The following is a 20,308-nucleotide window of genomic DNA, read 5'->3' on the forward strand; positions in this document are numbered from 1 at the left end:
CCCCCCCCCAACAAAGCTCTGTCATTAAACTCCAGAGAGTTTCTCAGGTTAAGTGCTGATCATTCTAAAGCAACTTTTTCTGGTACACAATGTACTCGTTTTACCTGTACACAATGAACTCATTTTACCTATATGCTTGATTTTTCCTTTACTTCAAAGAAATATTCTCTTTTTTTTTAATATTTGGATATTTATTGTTATATTTCTTCTTTAGGAACGTCAACTGTGTCCATGTTGCCTCTTCTTTAGCTCCATAAGAGTACTGTTCTTTCAGATACTTAAATGTCATTGTTCTATATTTTTGTGCTTTTGGAAACGGTTTGTTTTTTCCTTCTGAGAGCTTTAATGTAAACTTCATTGTTGTAGAGTTTTATTTTTCTCTCTTCTTTTTCTGGACTTTGACTCAGCCCTTTACATTTGTTTTCTGATCTTTTCTCTTGAGGCCTACTATGTCTTATCTGGATTCTTGTTTCAGAGGGGTTGTGATTTTTGAAATGATTTTTATTTAAAGAATACTATATTTTTCATAATTTTTGGCCTGATTTGTGTTATAGTCTTAAGAAATTTTTATCTGCCTTCTGCTTGTCATATTCTTTTCCTTAGTCTTTTAGTACTATTTTTATATATGTCCCAGCTGATTTTTTCCCCTATTTTTTACCTCTAACATGTATATGAATCAGCTGTTTGATGTTTGATAGTATAGAGGAGAGTTAGACTGCAGCAGGAAGTTTGGATTTTAGACCAAGGATTTTGAACATATTTCCATGAGCATTCTAAGTAAACCAAATTCTGTGTAACCTAGCAGTCTTTCTGGCACCTAGTGAAGCCATAAGCTCATTCTTTCTTTCTTTCTGTCTTTTTTCCTCCTCCTTCCTTCTCTTCCCTCCCCTCCCGTCCCCTTCCCTTCCCCTCCCCTCATTTTTCTCTCTAGCTTTCTCTCTCTCTCTCTCCCTTCTCTCCCCTTCCTTTCTTCCTTTTTTCCCTAATTCTCTGCAGGGCTACTTCCACTGATAATTTCTCTACAACCACGTTTCACTCACAGCAACTCTTATGGAAAGATGACATGTCTGAATGCTTTCATATTCAGCTTGGCAATGTCTGCCACGGTATAAAGTGAGGTTTACTGAGAGCTCCACAGCTCCTGCATGAAACCCAGGTGGCTGTTCAAGTGAAGAAGGACTCTGTTTGTCTTGGCAGATCCCGCCTACAGTGGCGAACGCCTCACTGTGCTCAGGGCCTGAAGTGGCTTCTGTCTCTTGTGGAGTTTTCCCCTGTCTTTGTGTTGTTTTTACTGTACTTGGCAGCCATTGCAGTTTAGCACTGTGGTTGCTTCTTCATTTGTTGTGGTTTATGGTTGTGGTGGTTTCTAAGTGTATTAGTTATCTTTCGTTATGGAACAAAGCACCTCAAAACTTGGTGACTTAAATCAACTACAATGTGTTACTTCTCCCAGCTCTGTTGGTTGATCAGGCAGTTCTGCTGATCTCACCTGGGTTTATTTACATGGCTTCAGTCAGCTGGTGACTCATTTTGCAATGGCTGAGACAACTGGGATATTTTGGTCTCTCTTTCCATGTGGTTTCATCCTGGCTATCTTCATAGCATGGTGATCTCAGGGTTCCAGAAGGCAGGAAGCTGCAAGACCTCTCATGGCAGAGGCTAGAAAGTCTCATAGCAACATTTCTGCTGCATTCCATTACTCGAAGCAAGTCAGAAGACCAATCCAGTTTCAAGAGGTGGCAAAGTTGCATTGTAACTGGCATATAGTTATAGAAGGAGTTATTAATATTTTTCCTCTATTTGGGTAAACATTATGGTTCATTTTTTGATTTATGTTTCTTCACCCTATTTTTGTTTAATGATTTAATGTTTAATGGTTAAGAAAGGAACAGTTTTACACTGTTGCCTTTATAAGAAGTCAGCTATTATTAGTTTTAATGGTGATTAATATTAATATATCTTATTTATAATAATATAGCACCTTGTATTTTTTGCTTATTAAAGACCATAAGGTTTAACATAAGAAATGACTCTTCTGTTTGTTGTTAATAGCTCCCAATCATAGTGCAAGGATTCTGAGACTTGAAATGGGAAAGCTTTTTCCAGTTTATATAGTATAGGATAATGAATTTTAGCCTGGAGACCAGGAAGGCAGTCTTCTATTTCGGATTCTAATCCTAGCTGTGTGATCTTAAGAAAATGAGTTTACTTTTGTTTCTCATTTACTAAAGTGAAGAGGTTCTTAAACTTTAAGGTCATAGAATTTACCTATGAGTTTTGTTAAAGAGTCAAATTCAGTCTCTCCCTTGAAATTCTTACTCAATAGGTCCAAGATCAGATCTAAGAATCTGATTTTTAAAATAAGCATTTTACATGATCCTGTTGTGGGTCATCTGTTGACCATATTCTAAGGAATACTGTATATCTTAGTTTTCACAGAACTTTGAAAACCTCATCAGCTGCCATTTGCAAAATTCTATTGATTATTAAATGTATATTTAAAATGTGTTTGTTTTTTGAGCAATGATAAGCTGTTTAATTATCTGCCTCACTTAAAATGTGAGAATAAACATCCTAACTTGGGCCCAGTGTTTTCACATCTACCATTATGGAAATGAAAGAAAAAGTAGCTTCTCATGCACATCATTAACATCTGTTGATTAAAAAAACTATACATTTTAAAAAATTCTCATCTTTGTACTATACTTTTATTCTCTGCCATGCAAAATGGAAATCAGTTGACATTATACAACCCACTCCAGTATTCTTGCCTGGGAAATCCCATGGACAGAGAAACCTGGCCGCTACAGTCCTGGGGTTGCAAAGAGTCAGATACAACTTAGAGACTAAACAACACCAAATAATTACTCTTATAGATCTGGGGACCAATCTTTAATAAGTTAAAAATTTGTGCTTTCCATAGCCTAATATGTGAAAGTTTCATGCTCTGTGCTAGGGAAGCTATTTCTCACGACTCAGACGTATCTACTTCAAAGTTAATTTTAAGCAATGGACAGTGTGAATTATTAAAACAAAGCTTGCACATATAAGGTGCTAAGATTTTTAGATAAAACATTTTTAAATATGAGAAAATAGAGTTCAGTGACTTTTAACATTAAATAGTTCAAGTTCAATGTCACCAGCGTATCATCATAGATGGGCTTTGGGTTAAGGATATATGATTTAGTAATAATGTACCCAGAACTAAAGAATGTTCACTTACAGGGGGTATTGTAATCTTTTTTTTTTTTCCTCAGATTTTTGCAGGCCACAGTTTTAGCTTGTGGGCCATACAGAAACAGACCATGGGCCACTTTTGGCCCTCAGGTAGTAGTTTTAAAGTACTTCTTTATTATAAATGGCTTCCCTTGTGGCTCAGCTGGTAAAGAATCTGCCTGCAATGTAGGATACCTGGGTTCGATTCCTGGGTCGGGAAGATTCCCCTGGAGAAAGGAAAGGCTGCTGCTGCTGCTAAGTTGCTTCAGTCGTGTCCGACTCTGTGTGACCCCATAGATGGCAGCCCACCAGGCTCCCCTGTCCCTGGGATTTTCCAGGCAAGAGTAGTGGGGTGCCATCGCCTTCTCTGAGGGAAAGGCTACCCACTCCAATATTCTGGCCTGAAGAATTCCATGGACTGTATATATAGTCCATGGGATCGCAAAGAGTCGGACACGACTAAACGACCTTCACTTTTACTATAAAACCCCTCTTTATGATAAAAATACTTGTCAAACTCGAAGTAAGATTGGATCCAGGTTTTAAACATTGTGTTAGTAAATTAGCTGACTTTGTTTTTGTTAGAGCAACTCTCTATTTGGCCACTTGATGGCAGCATTTACTACATGTTAACATTGAACTTTTTTTTTTTTCCCTCCCCTAGGTTGTTCAGCCTCGTTTAACATTGGTAGTGGAAAAGATTGATAGCAATGCAAATGTATTTATAACCAAGAGAGATAGTCACCTTCCACCCCAATTAGCCTTTGCATTGATTTACTGAAGAAAAACATCTATTACTGAAAAAAGTCTTACAGATTAGTGTTGCATTATTTTGTTACAGTTGGAATATGTAGGGAAAGTGATCTTGAAGAGGATACACTTTAGTCTAACCAAAAATGTATTTTCCCAATAGTTAAAAAAAAGATACATCATTGAGGATGCAGCTCTGGTTCAGAATACAGTTTTCTCCCCCTTAAAGCTATCTGCTTAGTTATTTGAATATTTTCTAATAATGAGCTTGTGTCACATTTTAGATCTTTAAAAAGAGATTTATTCATGAACTGTTGCTTGGATAAAGCCATTGATCTACCAATAAAGAAAAATCCCATTTCTCAATTTCTTTGTGAGAATATAATTATGGTTAGAACTGAAGTCTTTTTTTTTTTTTTTTTTTTAGTGAAAAGGCTTACTGCCTCCTGAAATACATTTTTGTATCCTCTAAAGATTGGAACTGCAACCGTGACTTTTTTCCTGCCGAGAAAAACCTACCAGTAATGACTACATAAACATCCTGGTAAGTACTTTCTAGGGAAGGTTTTCTAAGAGAATTCCTGTTTGAGATTTACATGGAGCACAAATTGATAGAGATTTACAAGGCAGTTACGATTTAGCGCTTTTGACTTGAAAGAAGAAAATAGTATTTTTTTGTTTTGTTTTAACCATTGCCTGTTTTCTCTTGGTTCCTTGTTTCTCTTAAAAAATCATGGCATTTGGAAAAGTTTGATAGGCATTTTGTTTTTCGAGCTTTTACCAGAGAAGATTCCCCATATGATGATTCCTTGCCATCTGAATTTATATGTCAGAGTTAGGATAGGGTACTCAGTATTGTAAAGGGACTCTGCTGAGCCATCAGGACTGCAAAAATGACAAAAAAGTAACTTGGGAAGTTGTGGATGGATGGCGAGTTTATATAAACATCTTTGTGGGTGCATATAAATATTCTGGGGAGGCAGTTCCAGCTCTGCTACTTTCACAAGCTTAACTCTATTTTCTGAGCTCTATGTATGTTTACTTACATACAATTGTACATTTCCTTCTGTTTATATATGCTTGGATATTCTGCGTCTATAAAAGGAGACTTATGTTCCTTACACATACTTCCTGTAGCTCATCTCATGCTAGCTTAAAATTAAAAGAAGATTCTATAGTAAAAATAATGCAAAATTACTGAAGAAAGCTTATAAAATATAGATATGTGAAAAGTAAATAAAAACCTATATCTTACTATGCCTTTATTGAGTGTTATAGTCATAAATATGTATATATATCACAAATAAATATAAAAATGTTATAGAAATTAGGTCATACATTAGTCTTGTACAGGTTTTCACAACCTAGTCAGACACAGTTTCTATTGCTACACAGTTCACTTATATGCCTTTTCTTTTTAACATAAGCACATAATCCTCATTTTCAGATTTATCATTATGAGATATGCTACCTGGTTTGGACCGCTGGAAAAAGAACATTTAAATGATACCACTGTAGTCACCCACTGGGTCTGGTTGCATACATATGGGAATTCATAAAGAGGACCCATCTCCAGATGGCCTCATGTTAACAGGGACATTTTCAAAATTGTATAGGAAGTTAAGGTCTAGAGCTGACAGGCATAATTGCTGTGATGTTCAGTCTCAGATGAAATCAATGTGGAAAAGAGAAAGAAAACAATAGCCCTGACAGCTCTCCCAGTCTGCAAGCTTTGCTGTATGTAATGTGCTGTTCACTTCTAGCCAAAAGTTGAGAAAGGAAGGAAGCGCTTGAGTGGTTGCACTAGAGAGGGGCTGGTTGCCTTTCAGGAGAGCCTTGTTTTCACTTTGTGCTCTGAAGCCCTGAGAGCCCAGCACAATGCTGTCACCCTCACTGGTGCCAGAAGGTGCTGAGAACTGCCTGCCCAGAAATGCCAACTGGAAGTCAGAACAATCTCATCTGCAGCCCTCTTACCAGTTACTTGATGAGCACCTGTGCACGCATATGCGTGGGTGTTCTTGCATGGATGAATGCATGTTCAAACGTGTTCCATGCATGCTGAGTTTTCTGGTTAGTGTAGTTCCATCAAACCCTGGTCACAGGAACTTGGGTCAGTGTTTTAGGCATGACGCATCTCAGACAGTGTGTGGTCTCTGAATACAGGTACCCAGCCTGACTACAGTGAAGGCAGCTCCATTACATTCAGCAGTGTCTCAGTTAAAGCAGAATAGAAGGGTTTCAGCAAAGAGAAGGAATCAGGTTGTGCTGCTGGTTTAGTCTGACGGTGAGTGGAGAAATAGTGAAGCAATTGAGGGCTCCTACCTGCTATAACATTGTGGGAATCTCCTGAAACTATGAGGCAAACTTAGGTTTGGCAAGTTTGCTTAATGGTTTTGGTAAGCCCTGTAGCCAGATACCATTTCTGGGTTTAGAATAGTTGAGTTCTGTGTCAAATTTGTTTTTTGTTGTTTTGCTATTTGCAAATGTCCAGCCCCCATGAAATCTTTGCATATTCAATAAAAAATTACCCAGGGAGTTGAAATTGGCATTGATTTTTAATTTATACAGAACTTATTACAAATATATATCAGTGTCAATTAAAACGTTTCATTGCCTACAACATATAGGAAATCAAATTTCATAATTGCATTTACCATGTGGGCAGTAACACTGGTTTCAGAGTTTAAAGGTCATTGATAATCAGGCTCTGAGTTTAAATTGCAATATGTTTTTTCCCTCTCCCTCCTAGATTGCAAATGTGACAAAGAAACACTGGCACAACTTAGCATTTCCTAATAAAAGAAACATTGATGCTTGCTTTCTGTTTGCCTTTCTTCTTGTGCCACGTCCTTCATAACTGCAAAGATAACTTGCAGGTAAATATTCAGTCAGTGTTTGAACAATGAGAACGGTAATACCAATTTGAGTAACAAAATACAAATGGGCCCTTTGGCTTTGATTTATAGAAGTGACATGAATAAAAAAGTCAGTTCTCATTTATTATCAAGTGGGAATTTAGTGTTCTCAAATTTGTCTGTCCTTGTTAAAATTCCTCTTTAATTTTAGTAGGACTCTTCCCTAAGAGTTTTCCATCTTGCACTTCCCATTTTCCATCCTTTCATCATTCTCAAGTTTCTCATTCCTGGAATTTTGCTTCTTTCCTGGTAAGTTGTAGTAAGGGAAAAATATTCATTTTGTTATCAGGTTGTAGTCACTGATCTGACTGAGTTCTGGTTTTTGTGTGTCATCTAGTATTAATATGTATCAATTCTCTAGGCCATGACTTCTTCACCTGCAGAATGAGGGTGATGAATGGTTTGACTTCTCTGGTCACTTTTAATTTTAAAATCCTGTGCTTCTTAGTTTCATTTCCCTTGTGGAAAAATTCAGAAAGAATTCACCTTGCTTTCTACCTTTTTTTTAAAAAAAGTGAGTACAGAGCCTTCTCCCACAGCATACATTTTTATCAACGGAAGTGGATATGACTTTTGTTTTTGCTTAGGAAGCGTGGTTTATATTATGGAAAATGCTGTTTGTCCTGCTAACTGCTGGAATAAAGCTGTTGCCTGAGCAATTCACATGCTTTGAGTGTTCCAGTGGATTGTTCATCGTGGCAATGGGTCATATGGATGATCAGATTCTGGTGATTAGTGCGAGAAGGCTAGACAAGTGAAAATACTGGTTGTAATAAGAAAGAAATCATTGATTTTGAGCACTGTCTAAATGTAAATAAATTTTTGATTCACTTTATATTTTGAATTTATTGGAGAAGGAAATGGCAACCCACTCCAAAACTCATGCCTGGAGAATCCCATGGACAGATGAGCCTGGCAAGCTACAGGCTGTGGGGTCACAAAGAGTTGGACATGGCAGAAGCGACTTAGCATGTAGCATTTTGAATTTATAGCTATAGAAAGTATCTTTATAACCAATGTGTCTGCTAAGTCACTTCAGTCGTGTCCGACTCTGTGCAACCCCAGAGGCCGCAGCCCACCAGGCTCCCCCGTCCCTGGGATTCTCCAGGCAAGAATACTGGAGTGGGTTGCCATTTCCTTCTCCAATACTTGAAAGTGAAAAGTGAAAGTGAAGTCGCTCAGTAGTGTCCGACTCTTAGCCACCCCATGGACTGCGGCCCACCAGGGTCCTCTGCCCATGGGATTTTCCAGGCAAGAGTACTGGAGTGGAGTGCCATTGCCTTCTCCAAACCAATGTGTCTGAAAGACATTAATTTTATTATTTTGTATCTAAATTTATTAAATAAAGAACAAAATTAAAAGCTGGTTTAAATGCTTTATGACAAATAAACCTCTACCAGCACTGATAGAGACTAGACGAGAGAGAAGACAAAATACAGAGAAAAACTTCCATATCACGACTGGTAGCAAAGGGTTTAAAAATTAATAAAAATATTAGAAAGGAATATATGCAAATGATTTAAAGCATAGATGAAATGGATGACTTCTGAAATGCCAAAATTTGTATGAGGAAAAGGAAAACCATGAGTGGGCCAATAATTACTGACCAAAAAAAAAATACAGCCCTGGTGATCAAAGACCTCGTACCAGTAAAGTCTCAGACCCAGAATATTTTATAGGAGAATTTACCAAAAATTTAAGTAGTAGAATCTCTCTATATTATACAGATTGTTCTAGAAATTAGAAAAATATTAAATCCACCCAACTTATTTAGAAGGTGCTATCACCTTGGTTACAAAGTATAAGATATAAAATTATAAGCCTATTTCATGTATGAGCCTAAATAATAGAATCTAAGTAAAATATTAAAGTCTAATAATAATGAAGTAATAGCTGATATTACTATGTATATCTAAGTAGAATTAAAACATTCATACTACATAATATACCAAAATGCTGGAAAAAGTATAATCAGTTCAGTTCAGTTGCTTAGGTGTCCGACTGTTTGCGACCCCATGAATCACAGCATGCCAGTCCTCCCTGTCCATCACCAACTCCTGGAGTTTACCCAAACTCATGTCCATCGAGTTGGTGATGCCATCCAACCATCTCATCCTCTGTCATCCCCTTCTCCTCCTGCTCTCAATCCCTTTTCCAATGAGTCAACTTTTCTCATGAGGTGGCCAAAGTATTGGAGTTTCAGCTTCAGCATCAGTCCTTCCAGTGAACACCCAGGACTGATCATCTTTAGGATGGACTGGTTGGATCTCCTTGCAAACCAAGGGACTCTCAAGAGTCTTCTCCAACACCACAGTTCAAAAGCATCAATTCTTCAGTGCTCAGCTTTCTTCACAGTCCAACTCTCACATCCATACATGACCACTGAAAAAACCATAGCCTTGATTAGACGGACCTTTGTTGGCAAAGTAATGTCTCTGCTTTTTAATACACCATCTAGGTTGGCCATAACTTTCCTTCCAAGGGGTAAGCGTCTTTTAATTTCATGGCTGCAATCACCATCTGCAGTGATTTTGGAGCCCCCAAAAATAAAGTCTGACACTGTTTCCACTGTTTCCCCATCTATTTCCCATGAAGTTATGGGACCAGATGCCATGATCTTCATTTTCTGAATGTTGAGCTTTAAGCCAGCTTTTTCACTCTCCTCTTTCACTTTCATCAAGAGGCTTTTTAGTGCATCTTCACTTTGTGCCATAAGGGTGGTGTCATCAAAAAAGATCTTCATGACCCAGACAATCACGATGGTGTGATCACTAACCTAGAGCCAGATGTCCTGGAACGTGAAGTCAAGTGGGCCTTAGAAAGCATCACTACGAACAAAGCTAGTGGAGGTGATGGAATTCCAGTTGAGCTATTTCAAATACTGAAAGATGCTGCTGTGAAAGTCCTGCACTCAGTATGCCAGCAAATTTGGAAAACTCAGCAGTGGCCAGAGGACTGGAAAAGGTCAGTTTTCATTCCAATCCCAAAGAAAAGCAATGCCAAAGAATGCTCAAACTACCGGACAATCGCACTCATCTCACACGCTAGTAAAGTAATGCTCAAAATTCTCCAAGCCAGGCTTCAGCAATACATGAACCGTGAACTTCTAGATGTTCACACTGGTTTTAGAAAAGGCAGAGGAACCAGAGATCAAATTGCTAACATCAGCTGGGTCATCTTAAAAGCAAGAGAGTTCCAGGAAAACATTTACTTCTGCTTTATTGACTATGCCAAAGCCTTTGACTGTGTGGATCACAATAAACTGTGGAAAATTGTGAAAGAGATGGGAATACCAGACCACCTGACCTGCCTCTTGAGAAACCTGTATGCAGGTCAGGAAGCAACAGTTAGAACTGGACATGGGACAACAGACTTGTTCCAAATAGGAAAAGGAGTACGTCAAGGCTGCATATTGTCACCCGGCTTATTTAACTTACATGCAGAGTACATCATGAGAAATGCTGGGCTGGAAGAAGCACAAGCTGGAATCAAGATTGCCGGGAGAAATATCAATAATCTCAGATATGCAGATGACACCACCCTTATGGCAGAAAAAGTATAATAAATCACCTCGATTGCACCACTAAACTTTAAATAAGTAAAGGAAATCAGTAATGATCCAAAATGGAGGGTCATAGGGCTATTGAACTCCAAAGAAATAAATCTGAGTTGACATTGTGGTTGTTTTAGAGACTGGATACTAGTTTTACTGACCAAGGGGCTTGGTAGTCAAACAAAACAGGCTATCATTGGTGGGAAATTTGAACTCAGAGATGCTGATATTAAACCTTCAAGGGACTATATGCTGTGTGCAAAATGGAGCAGAAAAATTCTGGCATTTTCCCAGTCCTTTGTTATCTCATTAGCATAGAGCAAAAACTTTTTTTCATAGTAGAAAAAATTCTTCTCATTTAATTCTTAATTTGTGAGTATGCCCCAATGCAGCTATACATTTTTAATTGACATAAAAATCAGTCCTAAGATAATACTATCCCTGAGTGCTTCAGAAGAAAATGTAATATCACATAAACTGCACACAAGGGTATGTTGAATTTCTGCTAATAATGTGTCAGTAAAGACATCGTAACCTCCAGAATATAAAACACACATGGAAATAATCATGCATATGTAAGAATCAGTGGTCAGTAAAATTTAACCCTCAAAAGGTTCAGATATAATTCATGTGAAACTTATACTATAAAAGTAGCATATTTTAGATTCTTAAGCACTTAACTGTCAAAAAATGAGAAGAAAATGTGAGATTAAACAAATATAACATGAGAAGTTCTAACAGCTGAGTTCAGCAATGTTGCAAGATACAAGATAAACATAAAAATCAATTATATGTTTATATACTAGCAATGAACACATGGACACTGAAATTGAACTATCATTTATAATCACATAAAAATAATGAAATACTATATTATAGATCTAACAAAACTTGTGCAAGACTTGTATGTTGAAAAGTATACAATGCTGATGAAAGAAAGAACATGTACAGAAATAGAAATATCTATTCATACATTATTGGAGAAGGCAATGGTAACCCACTCCAGTACTCTTGCCTGGAGAATCCTATGGATAGAAGAGCCTGGTGGGCTGCCATCTATGGGTTGCACAGAATCAGGTACAACTGAAGTGTCTTAGCAGCAGCAGCAGCAGCAGCATTCATGCATTATAAGCCTCAACATAATAAAAATATCAATTCTCACAAATTGATGAAAGGTTTAATATATATCCAAGCAATATCTTTTATAGACACAGACAATATTATCCAAAATTTACATGGAAAGAAAAAAGAACTAGATTAGCTAGATCTATTTTGAAAAAAGAAGACTAAAGTGAGAGGGAGTCTGTCTTTCCTATTTGAAGAGTTATTTTTAACTAAAATAAATATTTCTGCCTTGAGAACCCCATGAACAGTATGAAAAGGCAAAAGATAGGACACTGAAAGATGAACTCCCCAGGTCGGTAGGTGTCCAATATGCTACTGGATAGCGGTGAAGAAACAACTCCAGAAAGAATGAAGAGACGGAGCCAAAGCAAAAACAACACCCACTTGGAGATGTGACTGGTGGTGGACGCAAGGTCCAATGTTGTAAAGAGCAATATTGCATAGGAACCTGGAATGTTAGGTCCCTGAATCAAGGCAAATTGGAAGTGGTCAAACAGGAGATGATAAGAGTGAACGTTGACATTTTAGGAATCAGTGAACTAAAATGGACTGGAATGAGTGAATTTAACTCAGATGACCATTATATCTACTACAGTGGGCAAGAATCCCTTAGAAGAAATGGAGTAGCCATCATAGTCAACAAAAGGGTCCGAAATGCAGTACTTGGACGCAGTCTCAAAAATGACAGAATGATCTCTGTTCATTTCCAAGGCGAACCATTCAACAGCACAGTAATCCAAGTCTATGCCCTGACCAGTAATGCTGAAGAAGCTGAAGTTGAATGGTTCTATGAAAACCTACAAGACCATCTAGAACTAACACCCAAAAAAGATGTCCTTTTCATTATAGGGGACTGGAATGCAAAAGTAGGAAGTCAAGAAACACCTGGAGTAACAGGCAAATTTGGCCTTATAGTACAGAATGAAGCAGGGCAAAGGCTAATAGAGTTCTGCTAAGAGAATGCACTGGTCATAGCGAACACCCTTTTCCAACAACACAAGAGAAGACTCTATACATGGACATTACCAGATGGTTAACACTGAAATCAGATTGTTTATATTCTTTGCAGCCAAAGATGAAGAGGCTCTATACAGTCAGCAAAAACAAGACCAGGAGCTGACTGTTGCTCTGATCATGAACTCCTTATTGCCAAATTCAGACTTAAATAGAAGAAAGCAGAGAAATCCACTAGACCATTCAGGTATGACCTAAATCAAATTCCTAACAATTATACAGTGGAAGTGAGAAATAGATTTAAGGGACTAGATCTGATAGACAGAGTGCCTGATGAACTATGGATGGAGGTTTGTGACATTGATCAGGAGACAGGGAGCAAGACCATCCCCAAGAAGAAGAAATGCAAAAAAGCAAAATGTCTCTGTGAGGAGGCCTTACAAATAGCTGTGAAAAGAAGAGAACCAAAAAACAAAGGAGAAAAGAAAAGATATAAGCATTTGAATGCAGAGTTCCAAAGAATAGCAAGGAGAGATGAAAGCCTTCCTCAGAGATCAGTGCGAAGAAATAGAGGAAAACAATAGAATGGGAAAGACTAGCGATTTCTTCAAGAAAATTAGAGATACCAAGGGAACATTTCATGCAAAGATGGGCTCAATAAAGGACAGAAATGGTATGGACCTAACAGAAGCAGAAGATATTAAGAAGAGGTGGTAAGAATACACAGAAGAACTGTACAAAAAAGATCTTCATGACCCAGACAATCACGATGGTGTGATCACTCACCTAGAGCCAGATGTCGTGGAATGTGAAGTCAAGTGGGCCTTAGGAAGCATCACTACGAACAAAGCTAGTGGAGGTGATGGAATTCCAGTTAAGCTATTTTGAGTGCTAAAAGATGATGCTGTGAAAGTGCTGTACTTAATATGCCAGCAAATTTGGAAAACTCAGCAGTGGCCACAGAACTGGAAAAGGTCAGTTTCATTCCAATCCCAAAGAAAGGCAATGCCAAAGAGTGCTCCATCTACGGCACAATTGCACTTATCTCACAAGCTAGTAAAGTAATATGCAAAATTCTCCAAGCCAGGCTTCAACAGTGCATGAACTGTGAACTTCCAGATGTTCAAGCTGGTTTTAGAAAAGGCAGAGGAACCATAGACCAAGTTGCCAACATCTGCTGGATCATCGAAAAAGCAAGAGAGTTCCAGAAAACATCTATTTCTGCTTTATTGACTATGCCAAAGCCTTAGACTGTGTGGATCACAGTAAATTATGGAAAATTGTGAAAGAGATGGGAATACCAGACCACCTGACCTGCCTCTTGAGAAACCTGTATTCAGGTCAGGAAGCAACAGTTAGAAGTGGACATAGAACAACAGACTGGTTCCAAATAGGAAAAGAAGTACGTCAAGGCTGCATATTGTCACCCTGCTTATTTAGCTTATTTGCAGAGTACATCATGAGAAATGCTGGGCTGGATGAAGCACAAGCTAGAATCAAGATTGCTGGGAGAAATATCAATAAACTCAGATATGTAGATGACAGAACCCTTATGGCAGAAAGCGAAGAAGAACTGAAGAGCCTCTTGATGAAGGTGAAAGAGGAGAGTGAAAAAGTTGTCTTAAAGCTCAACATTCAGAAAACGGATCATGGTATCTGGTCCCATCACTTCATGGGAAACAGATGGGGAAACAGTGGAAATAGTGTCAGACTTTATTTTTTTGGGCTCCAAAATCACTGCAGATGGTGACTGCAGCCATGATATAAAAAGACTCCTTGGAAGAGAAGTTACGACCAACCTAGACAGCATATTAAAAAGCAGAGACATTACTTTGCCAACAAAAGTCTGTCTAGTCAAGACTAAGGTTTTCCCAGTAGTCATGTATGGATGTGAGAGTTGGACTATAAAGAAAGCTGAGCGCTGAAGAATTGATGCTTTGAGCTGTGGTGTTGGAAAAGACTCTTGAGAGTCCCATTGAACTGCAAGGAGATGCATTCAGTCCACACTAAAGGAAATCAGCCCTGAACATTCATCGGATGGACTCATATTGAAGCTGAAACTCCAGTACTTTGGCCACTTGATGTGAAGAGCTGAGACCTTTGAAAAGACCCTGATGCTGGGAATGACTGAAGGCTAGAGGAGAAGGGGACAACAGAGGCTGAGATGGTTAGATGGCATCACTAACTCAATGGACGTGAGTTTGAGTAAACTTTGGGAGTTGGTGATGGACAAAGAGGCCTGGTGTGCTGCAGTCCCTGGGGTTGCAAAGAGTCAGATATGACTCAGTGACTGAACTGAACTGACTGATAACTAAAATAATAATATCTATGTGGTAATGGTGGTGGGATAGACATAGACATTGGAACAGAATAGAGAACATAGAAATACCCACAAACATGCCTGAGTTTTGACAAATCTGCAAAAACAACAGAATTAAGATAGAATTTTCATCAAATAGTCCTGGGACAATTGGACATCCATAGGTTAAAAAAAAACCTTCAACCTAAGCCCCATACTTTATAAAGGTTAAAATGAATCACAAGCTTAAGCATAAGACATAAAACTATAAACTTTTACAAGAAAACATAGAAAACTTTAGGACCTGATACTAGGCAAATGTTCGTAGGTTTGACACCAAAGAGCAATGTACAAAAGGGAAAATTGCTATATTGGACTTTATCAAAATTAAAAAATTTTTGCTCTCTGAAAGAACCTGTTAAGAAGATAAAAAGACATTTTCAAGAATGGGAAAAAACACATGTTTCTGACAAAGGAGTAGCCACACATTAGACAAAAGACTAGTATCTAGGATATATACAGAACTCTCAGAATTCAACCGTAAAAAAGATCCAAACAATCCAGTTAGTACAACGGCGAAAGGCATAGACATTTCATTGAAGATAAACAAATGTCAAATTAAGCACTTGAAAAGATGTTCAACATCAGTAGACAACGGAGGGATTCAAACTAAAACCACATGATAATATCAGTATACACCTATCAGAATGGATAAAATAAAAAATTGTGACAGCAGCAAATCCTGAGGAGAATACAGAGAAACTGGATCAATCATACACTGATGATGGAAATGTAAGCTGGTACAACCACTCTGGAAAGTAGTTTTGACAGTTTCTTTAAAAAAACTAAATATGCAACTACCATGTGATATAACAGTTATACTCCTAGACCCTTAAACCAGATAAATGAAGACTTATGTTCACATAAAAATCTGTACACAAATGTTTATAGCAGTTTTATTCATAATAGCCCCAAACTGGAAACAATAGGTTGAGCAAATTGTGGAATATCCATACCAAGAAATACTACTCTTCTGTAAAAAGGAAAGACCTGGTAATATACTACAACCTGGATACATTTCCTGCGTCTGCCTGCAATGCAGGAGACCAGGGTTCGATCCCTGGCTCAGGAAGTTCCCCTGGAGAAGGAAATGGCAACCCACTCCAGTATTCTCACATGGAGAATTCCATGGACAGAGGAGCTTGACGGGCTACAGTTTATGGGATTGAAAAGAGTCGGGCATGACTGAGCAACTAACATTTTCGTTTTCACTTTGCATGCTCGGCTAGAAAAACCCATCTCAATAGGTTGCATACTATATGATTCCACTTATATAACACTCTTAAAATGACAAAATTATGGAAATGAAGACTAGATTAGCAGTTGCCAGGCATTGGGACAGCAGGGAAGTAGATAGGATTATTAAAGTCAACATGAGGGATCCTTGTGATGATGAAACTGTTCTGTATCTTGACTGTATCAGTGTCAGTATCCTGGTTACTATATTGCTATAATTTTACAAAATGTTACCATTGGGGAAAACTGGATGTTTCTATATTATTTCTTATAACTGCATGTTAATCTAAAATTAGGCCAGGCCAGAATACTGGAGTGGGTAGCCTTTGCCTTCTCCAGGGGATCTTCCCAACCCAGGGATCGAACCCACGTCTTCTGCATGGCAGGTGGAATCTTTACCAGCTGAGTCACAAGGGAAGCCCAAGAATACTGGAGTGGGTAGCCTATCCCTTCTCCAGTGGATCTTCTGACCCAAAACCGAACTGGGGTCTCCTGCATTGCAGGCGGATTCTTTACCAACAGAGCTATGAGGGAAAAGCCCTAAAATTACATTTAAAAAGCTTAATTAAAAAACATAAAACAACAATTCAGAGGGAGCCAAATAGAAAAATGTGATTATCCTGGGTTGAATTGTAGATATGGGTGCTCAGTGGATCAGAGTCAGTAGTGGCAGGAATACCTTTTAGTGTATTCCTTTTTCTTGACGTAGGAAAATTTACAAATCATAAATTTATATCTTGATGCTACTGCTGCTGCTAAGTCGCTTCAGTCGTGTCCGACTCTGTGCAACCCCATAGACAGCAGCCCACCAGGCTCCGCCATCCCTGGGATTCTCCAGGCAAGAACACTGGAGTGGGTTGCCATCTCCTTCTCCAGTGCATGAAAGTGAAAGTGAAGTCGCTCAGTCGTGTCTGACTCTTAGCGATCCCATGGACTGCAGCCTACCAGGCTTCTCTGTCCATGGGATTTTCCAGGCAAGAGTACTGGAGTGGGGTGCCATTGCCTTCTCCATATATCTTGATGACTTATCACAAAATGAACCCACCTACATAACTACAACTCAGATTAAAGCTAGGATATGACCTGACACCAGAAATTCCCTTTGTGCCCCTTTCTTTCACTACTTCCTGTCACGTTTCCAAAGGTAATGACTAAGTTTAAGCATTGTAGATTAGTTTTGTCTGTTTTGAATTTTATGAAAACAGAATCATACAGAAATCATTCTTTTGTGTCAGGCTATTGTAAATCAACATTACATTTATGAGATTCATCCACGATGGTGCATGTAAGAATAATTTGCTCAGTTCTGTTGCTATGTAATATACTATCATGTTGTTCATTTGATCAGTTGTGTCTGACTCCTTGCCACCCCATGAACTGCAGCACACCCAGCTTTCCTGTCCTTCACTATCTCCCAGAGTTTGCGCAAACTCATGTCTGTTGAGTTGATGATGCCATCCAACCATCTTATCCTCTGTCACCCCCTTCTCCTCCTGCCCTCAATCTTCCCCAGCATCAGGGTCTTTTCCAATGAGTTGACTCTTTGCATCAGGTGACCAAAGTATTGGAGCTTCAGCTTCAGCATCAGTCCTTCCAATGAATATCCAGGACTGATTTCCTTTAGGATTGACTAGTTTGATCTCCTTGCAGTCCAGGGGACTCTCAAGAGTCTTCTCCAGCACCACAATTTGAAAGCATCTCAATCTTCTTTATGGTCCAACTCTCACATCTGTACATGACTACTGTAAAAATCATAGCTTTGACTATACAGACTTTTTTTGGCAAAGTAATATCTCTGATTTTTAATAGACTGTCAAGGTTTGTCATAGCTTTTATTCCAAGGAGCAAGCATCTTTTAATTTCATGGCTGCAGTCACTGTCTGCAGTGATTTTGGAGCTCAATAAAATAAAGTCACTGTTTCCATTTTTCCCCCATCTATTTGCCATGAAGTGATGGGACTGGTTACTATGATCTTAGTTTTTTGAATATTGAATTTTAAGCCAAGTTTTTCACTCTCCTATTTAACCTTCACCAGTATACTATCATATAAACTATGATTTACCCATCCTACTCTTTATCAACTTCTTATTTTTTATTCAAATTTTATGAATAATGTCATGAAAATTATTTTTTTCCTATGTGATTTTCTTTTTACTGTGTATAGGTACAAATTTACCTTAGATGAATAAATGAAAAGAAATTGCATTTCTTGTAAGACAAGCCCAGTGATGATGAATTCCCTCAGCTTTGTTTATCCTCCATTTGGAAAGCACAGTTTTGCAGGATGTAGTATTCTTGTTTGGCAGTTTTTTTTTTTTTTTTTTCCTCTTTCAGTTCTCAGTAAGAGTCTTGGGGCACATGCTCCTCTCTCCTTCCCTGGAGGGAGAGGTGTGCAGCTGTATCAGCCTCTCTCTTTCTGCTGTTCTGCAGGTACTTTGGAGCAGCAGTGTGCTGCCCAGCTCTCTTGTATTGTTCAGCAAACCCCAGGCATCTAGAGATCTAGAGTATATCATGTCCCATCAGTGCTCTGAGGCAGGAGAGAGATACCAGTCCTCAGGCAGCCCACAGAAAAGATGGAATGCTGGATGTATGTTCCAACTCTCTCTCTCTCCAGGGAGAAGTCAGGAATTGTTACCTCCCCCTCCCCCGCACCCCTTGCATGATCCACTGAGCTGGGGAATGGTCTATGGGGAGTGAGTGCCTCAAAACAGTGCCTTTATTCTCACTGACTTCCAGTCTGGTGCTCTTTCTTAACAGTCCTTAGATTAAGGCAAGAAACCAGTCTTTCAGGTAGCCCCCTCACCCAAAGTCTAAATGTGAGACATATGTTTCAGTCTTCTCTTTCTCTCACCAGGGAGAAGCTGAGATCTGGGAATCTTCTGATTGTGTCATGTTGACCAGGGGGAAGAATTATGGTGAGTGCCATGAGTTTTCCTTCCCTCTTTGAGCTTGCCTGCTGTGTGAAAGTGAAGTCATGTCTGACTCTTTGTGACCCTGTGGAGTGTAGCCTACCAGGCTCATCTGTCCATGGGATTCTCCAGGCAAGAATACTGGAGTGGGCCATTTCCTTCTCCAGGGGATCTTCCCGACCCAGGGATTCAACCTGGGTCTCCCACATTGCAGGCAGACGTTTTAACCTCTGAGCCACCAGGGAAGCCCCTTTCCTGCTGTATAGAAGTCTATTAATTATAGAAGTCTATTGGAATACGGAATGAAGCAGGGCAAAGACTAATAGAGTTTTGCCAAGAAAATGCACTGGTCATAACAAACATCCTCTTCCAACAACACAAGAGAAGACTCTATGCATGGACATCACCAGATGGTCAACACCGAAATCAGATTGATTATATTCTTTGCAGCCAAAGATGGAGAAGCTCTATACAGTCAGCAAAAACAAGACCAGGAGCTGACTGTGGCTCAGACCATGAACTCCTTATTGCCAAATTCAGACTGAAATTGAAGAAAGTAGGGAAAACCTCTAGACCATTCAGGTATGACCCAAATCAAATCCCTTATGATTATACAGTGGAAGTGAGAAATAGATTTAAGGGCCTAGATCTGATAGATAGAGTGCCTGATGAACGATGGAATGAGGTTTGTGACATTGTACAGGAGACAGGGATCAAGACCATTCCCATAGAAAAGAAATGCAGAAAAGCAAAATGGCTGTCCTGGGAGGCCTTACAAATAGCTGTGAAAAGAAGAGAAGTGAAAAGCAAAGGAGAAAAGGAAAGATATAAACATCTGAATGCAGAGTTCCAAAGAATAGCAAGAAGAAATAAGAAAGCCTTCTTCAGCGATCAATGCAAAGAAATAGAGGAAAACAACAGAATGGGAAAGACTAGGGATCTCTTCAAGAAAATAAGAGATACCAAAGGAACATTTCATGCAAAGATGAGCTTGATAAAGGAGAGAAATGGTATGGACCTAACAGAAGCAGAAGATATTAAGAAGAGATGGCAAGAATACACAGAAGAACTGTACAAAAAAGATCTTCATGACCCAGATAATCACGATGGTGTGATCACTGACCTAGAGCCAGACATCCTGGAATGTGAAGTCAAGTGGGCCTTAGAAAGCATCACTACACACAAAGCTAGTGGAGGTGATGGAATTCCAGTTGAGCTATTCCACATCCTGAAAGATGATGCTGTGAAAGTCCTGCACTCAATTTGCTGGCATATTGAGTGCAGGACTTT

At 38.9% G+C, this 20,308-nt stretch overlaps 1 long non-coding RNA gene across 1 annotated transcript in view; it reads left to right on the forward strand.

Moving 5' to 3' along the window:
* LOC104993172 overlaps positions 1 to 20,308 on the forward strand; it is a 53,760-nt gene that overhangs the window by 28,153 nt on the left and 5,299 nt on the right. The window contains exons 6-8 of the long non-coding RNA XR_825803.1: positions 4,394 to 4,510; positions 6,716 to 6,842; positions 18,964 to 19,024. This is a non-coding gene — a long non-coding RNA (uncharacterized LOC104993172). The remainder of the gene's footprint in view (positions 1 to 4,393; positions 4,511 to 6,715; positions 6,843 to 18,963; positions 19,025 to 20,308) is intronic.

Source organism: Bison bison, unplaced genomic scaffold (assembly GCF_000754665.1).
Source record: "Bison bison bison isolate TAMUID 2011002044 unplaced genomic scaffold, Bison_UMD1.0 scf7180017864235, whole genome shotgun sequence".
NCBI lineage: Eukaryota > Metazoa > Chordata > Mammalia > Artiodactyla > Bovidae > Bison > Bison bison.